The 10,376-nt window shown below is 46.9% G+C and overlaps 1 pseudogene; it reads right to left on the bottom strand.

Moving 5' to 3' along the window:
* Window positions 1-255: 255 nt before the first annotated feature.
* Window positions 256-10,376, bottom strand: part of LOC144159828 (uncharacterized) — a 28,372-nt pseudogene continuing 18,251 nt past the window's right edge.

Genomic DNA, 10,376 nt, shown 5'->3' with positions numbered 1-10,376 from the left:
CGCGAAACGGGGGTTAATCTATACCTGTGACGTAGTATTTATGCCAACGGGCATACTATCGCAATAACAAAACCTCGGACACCTTAGATTTGAACGGATGCTAATTATTTTCTACAGAACGCTGAACGAAATTGCGAAAAAAATTTTAAGTGAATATTTCTAGCTCCCTATTTACTGCAGCATAGTCAGCTCGTTTGTAATCTCTTTTGTTTTCGAAGTTGTTGGGTATGGTGAAATGGATCACTGAATGGTCACTTAGGCCAGGTACGACAGGAATAGATGAACCGAGATCTGGGTGAGTTGTGAGAACCAAGTCTATAATAGTTGAGCTGGTAGGAGTAACACTGGTCGGGTTTTAATAAGTTCGATCAGATTGAAATCTGAGCACACACGGACAAAAGATGCACTTCTGATCTAACCGTCGCTTGCACTTGGCTCGTGTACACACCAAGAAATATCGGGTAGATTGAAGTCTCCCAAAACAAACAAGAATGCAGCAGGAAATCAAATAGGAATCTTGAAAACAGGCGCGGAAAGACGTTGACCAAGAAAAGAAATACACAGGACACGGTGGCACAAGAAATACACAGGCATAGGGCCAGGACACAAGGGTAGAGAATGAGGGATTGGAATACCAGCCGGCAGGGGTCGATGTGCGTGAGTTATCCTTGAATCTGTCTGCAAGATACAGAGTTGGCGTTTCTGGGACGACTCGGGCGGTGATGGCACTTTATAGGTTATATTTCTTGTGACTGGGGTAATTTTTATTGATATTCTCCGTATACATCTTATTCAGTTGGGTTGTGTCAGTTGGTTGCCCTATATATTTCTAGCGCATAGTCTTGTGTATTTCTTTTCCTGGTCAACGTCTTTCCGAGCCTGTTTTCAAGATGAATCAAAACCAACTCGCCCAACTTTCCATCCTGTTAAAGTAATAGGTATCTTATTTAAAACACCACGAAACATGTCGGAAAAGCACGATTTATAATTTGGAGGCCAATAGCAGCTACAAAGAACGAAGTGATGATGATGCTTGGATGTTAGTGGCGCAAGGCTATCTGGGGAAAAGAGCGCCAAAACAAAGATTATACATGAAAGGTGAAACCGTAAACACTCAGATAGATCAGCAAAAACAAAAGTAAAATCAGAAATTGACAATGAGCATGGCTGGTGTATAGGGCCATGGTGTGACCATGCGTGGTATGAAATTAGGTCTAAAAGCTTAGCTTCTTCTAAATATTTAACAACGCAATTTATAGAAAACATGAGATTGTCAGACAGGAAAAACGCTTGGTGTAGTGGAACGTGTATTCTGTATAGTTGTGGAAAGTGTTTGCGTCGTGTTGTGTGAAGTGCTTTGCATTGAATTAGTACGTCAACTACGGATTGTTGCCACCCCGAGGTCTTGAAGACCCCGTGAGCAGATACGAGTGTGTAACATGTCTGCGCCCTATCCGTAACCTAGCAAGGGCAACTTCTGTGTATTTGTTGTGTGTGTCAGTTGTGTGGTTTTATAACGTGTAACTTGTTATCTGTCTGTTCACTCCAGTGTGTTCGCCATCTGTTGCGAAGTTGGTGTCTGATGTGTGGCTTCATGTTTGTTTACGGCACTGTTACTATGGTGCTGTATTCCAGAGTGCAGCAACAGTGGCCATTCGATCTGCGGTTTTGTTTCCGGCAATTCGACAGTGTTCTGGGACCCAACAGAAAGTTATTTCAAGGTTTGATGCATATGCAGACATGATAGCCATAAAAACAAGATTGATGACAAAGTTTTTAGAACGCTTTTCGGATGCAAGTGCACGCACAGCTCTAGGAGAGTCCGTGTACGCGATGGATTTTAAAATTTTAAGTTGAACTGCGTGATTTATTACCGTTAAAATATCGTATGCTTCCGCTGTGAACATTCTGCTACAAAGGTTCATTGTTTTACTGACATGAAAGCTTGACCCACGCGGAGCACAATCTATAGCAGTTGCAGTCTTGGACGCGTCAGTGCAAAACTCTGCACAAAGGCACTTATCCTGCACGAAATAAAAATGCTGCAGAATCGCAATTCTTGGTGACTTGTTCTTGTTATATTGCATAAAAGTCAGGTCACATGACACAGGGTCGAGGTGCCTTGGTGGAATGGAACAAAGTCTTTGTGGTACATGCGAACGCACGCCATACCAATTCTAGTTCCGTAGCGACATTACTTCTGAAAGAGACACATTCATTTGATACTGCAACTGAAACACCACCGCCTGAACGGCCGCCCCGGTCGAACCGGTAAAGAACGTAGTGTTTTACACCATGGGAAATTTCCCTGCTATCAATCTTCGCTGACAACAAAGTTTCCTTCAGTGCACTTATATCTGCCAGGCAGGCATAAACAAGAAATAATAATTCGTCATGCTAGTTAATTACGTTCCTAACATTGCAAAGGAGAAAGGACATCTTCCGGCCAAAACCATCAGCTTGTGTGGGCACATCTAGCTACTTCAGAGACTGCCGTTCTCTTTCGTTTGGGGAACCCGATCCAGCCTGGCCTAGTCTGTTATCGGTTTTAAAAACGTCGATCCTTTAGTTTAATTTCAATGTGAGGATCGGCAATACTACAATACACCTAACGTCTTGTTGATTACGAAGTTGTTGCACTTCAGAGGAAATGACTGGCGGGTGGCCTTCACGAATTATAGCAACTTTTTGCGTACGTTGCGCGTTGCCATCCAAAAGTCTTCGGTAACTGAAATGTTTGTGCCGCGCGACTTAGACTTTTGTGAAAAAATTGAGTCTTTAGTTAAAAAAAGCAAATTGGACAATGACTTGCCTGCGCTTATTTTTGACAAACGCTCCCAATATATGTGCGCGGCTAATCGCTTCCTGCGGTAATTGCAGTTTGAGCGAGCCAGAAAGAATTCCCCTAATTTTATTTTCTGCGTCAGACCCACCGCGGTGGCTCAGTGGCTAAGCGATTGCGCTGCTGAGCACGAGGTCAGGGGTTCAATTTCCAGCCGTGGCAGCCGCATATCTGATAGAGCGGAAAAGCAAGAACGCGCGTGTGTACGAGATTTCGGGGCACGTTAAACATCCCCACGTGGTCAAAATTAATCCTGAACCCTCCACTACGGCGCGCCTCATCGCCTGCGTTGCATCGGTGGGTTAAACCCTACAATCAATCAATTTTCTGTGTCAGCCCACGCCTCTTTACCACCATGAGATACTCCAAGAACACCAGGTTGTATCGTCACGCCGCATCTTCATAGCTGACAAAATCATCGCTTCCCAATTTGCTTCATCATGTAGTACGTCTAGGGAGCTTACTCCCTCAGCGGAAAGACGCATTGTTACGTCGGATACCTTGGTGTTAATACTTTGTTGGCCTTCTTTCCCCTATTTGATAGATTCCAAAAGCTGGTCATATCATTCGTCTAGGTACTTAGTACGGCGGTTAATTGCCGACCAAAATTGTCTAGTTTCGGTGGTAGGGTTCAATTTTGGGGGACCACGGTTAAGTTGAACGTCCCCTCCTTGTGCACGAGGTTAAACAAGATGCACAATTTCATAAAACACAAACACCAAAACTTGTGAGCACCGGAAAAGAAGCACGCAGATATTGTTGGATTTTTTGAAATAAAGAGAGTGCACAGACCCAACCTGAACAAAAAAGCAGAAGGGATTCTTAGTGACCATCGTCGGTGCTTTCATTCCATGCCCACTGACATGCAGCGAAGTCCAAGGGCTGCTTAAGTAGGCCATGCTAGCTGCGGTCGAGGTCCCTCTGGCGGTTTGGCCAGCGCCCCCTTGCGGAGACACGTATGGTGGTAGGTCACACTGCACCCGGTAGAGCGTTGTTATCTCGAGGACAAGGCGATCTTCACATCACTTGGCAGCGCCGAATATTCAGCGTAGACATTACAGCACGCGTGGAGAACTGCGGCCAAAGTAACAAAAAAGCAGAAAGGATGCTTATCGACCATCGTCGCTTCATCCACTCCATGCCCACTCAATTACGACGAATTTCGAGGGCTGTCTAAAGGAGTCATAAGGACAAAATATAAATTGTTTTATTCGAAAGATATCGTGTTTTATAGTGCTCGTACCAATTTTCCGGCAACGAATCATGCCGTACTCACAGTGAAATTAATCAATTTAGGTTAAAATTTTGAATCCCCGTTCAATCATGCGTTTGCGGGATGTCAGCCATGAAGTCATAAGCGCGCGTATACAAATTAACTTGCATTGCGTGATTCGCCTGCAGCGCTGCTTGCCGTCTGTGTTCCCAGATAGCGCTACCATACTCATGCACGGAGCGTTGTCTGCCATTGCTTTGTTTTTTCGACCGTATATGCGCCTGGCTTGTTTTCTTAGTGTAGAAAGTAATCGTTTAGTAAAATATGAAATATCCTGGACAAAAAGGTCACATAAGGCAACGTCGCTTGCGCCAATCGGCCAGTGCGTGTAAGCCAACTCGAAAGCGGCGGACTGCAGTAAAGCTAAAGCAAGCTGATTGCGTGCAGTACCAACACCAGTACGCATCCGTACTTCTATGCTTACGTGTGATTTCCTAACTTCCACTGTGTACCCCCCCCCCCCCAATTCTTACTGCTATAAAAAATGCGCCTTAATTTAAGCGCAAATAGCTCGTTTGACAAGCTTATGAGCTCTGCCTAATTTCCGTTTGCTTTCGCCGGCCTCTGCAAAACGCAGAGCTGGCTGGTATGACATCATAGGTTCTGTTGCGGAAAATGAGCTAGTCGGCCGCATGGCCATTCCCGTTTTAACGCGATAGCGTTATTAGGATCATTTTAGGGGAGAAGCTCCTCTTGCTCGGGGCATGTCCCTCGTCGTGCCGTCGCCGTGTCCACTGGTTCTCGAGGCGACCGCCAGAGGCGCAGCTGTGCAATAGTTCATAGGTCACCCGCTAGAGGGCGTGCCACCGCTCAAGGCGGTGGAAAAGAACCAGAATGCTCAAGACAAAGTATATGAAACCTGGAAGTGCAGGGGAAACGACCAAGGCCATAAAAAATGAAGTGAAAGACACACAGACAACGACCTCGAAAAAGAGGATGGATGCGAAGTCCTTGGATATCTACAGGATTGGGAAGCAGCAGATCACAAGGGAAAAATTATACGATAATACCAAAGGGAGTGCATTGCTTTTTGAAGCCCGAGCGGGTTGCTTGCGGACAAAAACGCTTATCCGCGAGCCGGTACAGGAAGAACTATGCGCAGGCAGCGCAAACGAGCCAGAAACCATGCAACATATTGTAACGGAGTGCAAAAGTATCCGTCCAGTCCTCAGTGATGGAGCCATCCAGCTTCCGGAAGCCCTTGGCTTTAAGGTTAGCGGAAAAGTCAACTGGAGAGCAGTAGAGGTTAGTTAAAGGAGGTTAGAATGTTGGTGGGAAAAGAGCAGAGAACAATCTGGGAAGACATGCGAAGAAGTCAGACTAGCCCAAAACTTTCTTAAAAGTTTTTTTTTTACATTTTTTTTCTTTATTTTGTTTGTATTTTTTGGCGAGGTGATTGTACAGTGGCGTTGCGACTAAGGCCGTTTTTCAACACCATCCCGTTACAAAGGGGCAGCCACTAAGCATCATCAACATCATCATCATCGGCGCGGCACACACCTGTCCTCCTCCGTCTCCGCAACTCCGCTGCAGAATCGGAGCGGGCGCGGGAAGCAGCGTTCAAGCGCCGAAAGCGTCCGCTACCTGAGGTTGGTGGCGCCGACGCGCGCTTCAAGCGCGACTTCTTCGATCGCTCGTTCGGCCACAGCTGTAAGGTTGGGCTTACCAGTATGCGACCGGGTTGGGTATGTCCCTCATGAAGGCCATGTCTCGACAGAGCACGCTGTCCAAGAAAGCTCATTCGGCCCGTTTCGAAATCCTGCCGTGTGATTGCATTGGTGGTAGCGTTGGCGCGAAACGTCATAGTCTTCCCGGAAACGTTGTGCCGTATGACTTTCATGCCCATGTACAGCACGTGCTCCGGTCCAACACCGCGGCATCGATATGTAAATGACTACATTTTGTGTATATAATTGCATTGATATGTAAATAATAAACATCGTGTATATAAGAGTATATACAATCACCCCTAAAACAACGTGTCGAGTCTTTATGTGATGTGTGGGCGAATGTTTCACGGTTTAACCGATAAGCATTGGAGCTTCGCCCCACTCATTATCATTCACTGCGAGATGGCGGTTTTTTTCTATTTCCCCGTGACTGCTAGCAGTCCGCTATCAGCGGTGCTCATGAAGTGTCAACGGAAATACGTCAACGCTCCCAGCCGCAAGATACGACTGAAGAAGCAAGATTCTAGGGCTGGCCTGAGTCAGGGTAGCTGCAGTGTGGAAAGGAGGACAGTGATACTACGGCGGAGATGAAAGAAAGGACACGCATTTTCAGCAGGTGCCGCGCCTGCACATTGAAGTTCCTTGAATGCCAAGTGGGTGGTTGCATACTCCACAGACACGGTCAGCCACCATGCCCGCAACTGACGCCACCACATCAATGCGTCATTCCACCGGAAAATAAAAACAAAATTTCGGTAATTCAAGAGCCGAAGCTAAACCGGGGCTCGGAGACACGCAGTAGCAGAAGTTGTTCGAATAATTTCGACCAGCTGGAAATCTTTAACGTGCACCAAAGTATCGACATACGACCGTGCCAGTTTTCTGCTTCCATCAGAAAGACGGCCGTCGGGGCCGGGAATCGCACCCACGACCTTGGGCTCAGCAGCGCGACACCTTACCCAGTGGGTCACCCCTGAGTGTTTTCACCGAGACTGATGCCTTCACCACCATTGGGTCACTTAAATAAAACGGGGGGTCAGGGAGGGGCAAAGCATTAACGCCAGTCTTTCAAAACTCACGGAAGGCAATGATTGTTAGAAGAAACGAACCAACATAAAACACAAAGGCCTAATCACACGAATTTTCAAACTACACTACAACATTCCCGTGGTTCTGTCTCCGCTGCAAGCTCTGTTTGGCAAACGACAGAGGGCGCTGCGCGGCCAAGTTAAAAATCATCCTAAAACCCGTACGCATGTCCTCACAGAGAACAGTCACGTGAGGGTGGTGGGCGTGGTTCTAGAGTAAACTGGCAGAGCCGAACTCAATATCCCCGAAAAAGAGAAAATCTGTAGCCAATTACCCCCATTATCAAATGCCTAATCAAGCGGAGGCAGGAAAGAAAGAAAGAAGATGTAGCTCTCATTCAGCCACTGATCATGAGCTTGATATCGCAGAGCTAACCGTACGATAAATTTTTCCGCGCCGAAGAAAACGAGAAAAGACCACCGATGGGGCAGCATATAGAGCAGTCGTCTACCTCGCAATTAGGGCCGCGAGACGAACTGACTGCTGGTGGTTCAGCAGGGTAACAGAATGGGCAGCCAGAGATGGGTCTAGAAGGGGAAGGCCATTAACTCGAAGGAGAGAGGAAATAGCAACATTGGAGACAAAGAATGGACTCCGGTCGTGCAGGACAAGAGCTGTGAACGTCGATGGGAGAGGCCTCCGTCCTGCAGCCGACCTGAATACGATGTTGATGATGATGACGATGGATTGGTCCTCAAATTGTGTCTTCATAGCACTGTGGAAGCAATCAAAGAAACCACAGTCTTAGCAGCAAGTGAACGTATGAGAAAACGAAATTGGGATGGGCAATCGCATTGAACACAGGTTACCCCTCTGAAAATATACGCCTGCGCGCCTTGATAGACTGGTCACCGATTCGATGACTCCGCATAAAAATTATCCTTTACCGAAAACGTGGATCCAAACCCACACAAGAACAGCCATAGGTCAGGATCAAGTTCATTTGACGAAAGTTTCAAACTCATGAGACCACAGTATACACCGACTCCGGCACATACGAACGTACGAGGCAGCAGTTGCCCTACTCTACTACTTAGGCAATTTTCGTGATTGCAAGACCCATATAAGTACAGGAACAAATCAACAGAGTTGGAGGGCAATCCTACAAGAGGAAGTATCGAAAAGGCGTACCCTTGTTACAGGCTCTCAAAGGCCATTACCTGTTTTCTGCAGGCAGAATACCTTAACGCTTCTGTAATACACTCCCTTCCACAATTCAGAAAATCAATAACGTCACCTGGACGCCCAGGTACAACAGTCGGGAAGAGAACCAGGCACCGACCAAGAGGCACGGGGACTCACATACCATGCTCCTTGCAACCACGGATACCGCCCTCCTCTCCAAGAAAAACGACAAGAATGTTTCCTCATTCCACGCCTAGGAACACAATTTTTCCCCTGCTACAAGGAGGTCTCAATGCCGAAGAATCGCAAGCTCTGTGGAGGATAAACCGACACAAGAATCTACAAATGTATATAGGCGAAGATAGTTGATGGGAACCTCACACATTACTTAACTGTGCTAAAATCAAAGAAACGCCCATCTTTTTCCACGAAACCTAGCTACGTGCAAGGGCATGCTCAGGGGAGAACAACTCAAAGATGACATTCTATTACACTTCTATTAAGACGTGGGAGGCAGCCTTGGCCAGCTCGTTACCTCAAGATCAGCGCGAGCTAATGAGAGGGGAAGGGAAGAAGCTGCTGCATCTGGCGCCGAGACTTGAGGTTCCACCCTCGAGCTCCCAGCATCTCTTTGCCCCCTTTTCCTACAGCTCGACTATCTCTTTAGTAACAAATATCATCATACACACACCCACACACACACTCACACACACACTCACACACACACACACACTCTCTCTCTCTCTCTCTCTCTGTTCCGTCCCCCTTAAGCATCACAGAATAAACACTTTGATACACTCACACTGACACATTCTCGCTCAAACTGACCGACAATCAACCTGCAGCGGCAACCTTTTACGTTTACATCGTAAGCAACAGAAACGCAGAGGCACTTTGTCTCTCCTGCGCCACGGTGATTAAAAGCCTTCGCTGCTAGTTTCTCTCTCTCCTCGCTTACCTTCAGTGCTTCTGAAGCATTGATCGTGAATACAGCAACTGCGTTCAAAAATGCTCCCTGGGAGTCCAGTAACGCTATCGCGTCTTACATCTTGAGACCCATACGTATATGTCACCTGCAAATTTTTTCCTAATTGTATAGCTTATTTGAGCGACGTGGGTGTTACATGTGGTGTCAGTATAATTTTAACGACGCAATCTTTCGAATGAACAAAACTTGTGTTTTGTCTTGATGGCCCCTTTAGGTAGGCCATGCTAGCTGCGGTCGGGGTCCCTCTGGCGGCTTGGGCAGCGTCCCCTTGCGGGGACACGTATGGTGGTAGGTCACATGGTGCCGGGTACAGCGTTGTTATCTCGAGGACAACGCGAGCGTCAGCAGCACTTGGCTGCGCCGCAGGTTTGGGGCAGGCATAACGGCACGCGTAAAGAACTGCGGCCAACTGAACACAAAACAGAAAGGATTCCTAGCGACCATCGTCTCTGCTGCCATTCCATGCCCACTCAAGTCCTAAGTCAACCCACTTCAAATAAAGGCGGCCGTTTACATCAAAACAAACGTGACTGTTTGGTACCTAGGCCCTTCTACTAGACAGGCGCTGCCTTCAACAGAGTGCTGCGCAGTCAACACACGCTTCATATTAGGTGGTTTTCCAGAGCACGCTTAACACCAGGCACTTGAAACTGTGGGGGACCTTTCGCTCCAATTGTCGCCAGTTTTACGAACTGAACTGGGCAAAAGAGCAGTAGGCCGTAACACATTCAGGCTGCAGCCGTAGAAACGAGCAACTTTCTGATCTGTGCTCCTTGTAGAAGCATGAATACGCGATTATTACTCATAAAATTAGCAGGGTAATTCATTAGGGGTGTGCGAATATTCAAAAATTCCGAATATTTCTCGAATATTAAATATGTATGTTCGTATTCGCTTCGAATACTATGTATTCGAAATATTTTGATTATTCGAACGGGTTCGAATATTCGGCTACTGTCGAAAATTTGGATTTATTAGTTTAAGGGGGGTCGCGTCTTTCAACTTCGGAAAAAGGACCACAACATTGTTTTTTGAAAGCCACATATTCGGCTTCTATGTTTTGTATCCTGTGCATTTGAACGTTTTTCCGCAGAAAACCGTCGCAAAGTGGCACAAGGAATACTTTTGCCAGCCGCGTTCACAAAATGTCTGCGCAAATGGGCGAATAAACGGCATTTTTCTGAGCGCTGCATCTCCGCAACGGTGCCACCGGGCGCGGCCTTTTGGTACCATTGGATCAGCCGAGCGATCTTCTTTCCGGTTCTTACGGTCTCTTTTATCTTCGTTCATTCACAAACGCACGAATGGCAGAAAAAGAAGGGCGCACAAACGAAGTAGATATAGATGCTCAAGCGCGGTTGGCCTTTTGGTCGGCGCGCGTTGAAACGG

Source organism: Haemaphysalis longicornis, unplaced genomic scaffold (genome assembly GCF_048455015.1).
Source record: "Haemaphysalis longicornis isolate Haplotype H1 unplaced genomic scaffold, Haemaphysalis longicornis Haplotype H1 scaffold_10, whole genome shotgun sequence".
In the NCBI taxonomy this organism is placed as follows: domain Eukaryota; kingdom Metazoa; phylum Arthropoda; class Arachnida; order Ixodida; family Ixodidae; genus Haemaphysalis; species Haemaphysalis longicornis.
The sequence above is the reverse complement of the archived record's forward strand: the minus strand, read 5'-3'. Positions and strand labels throughout refer to the sequence as shown.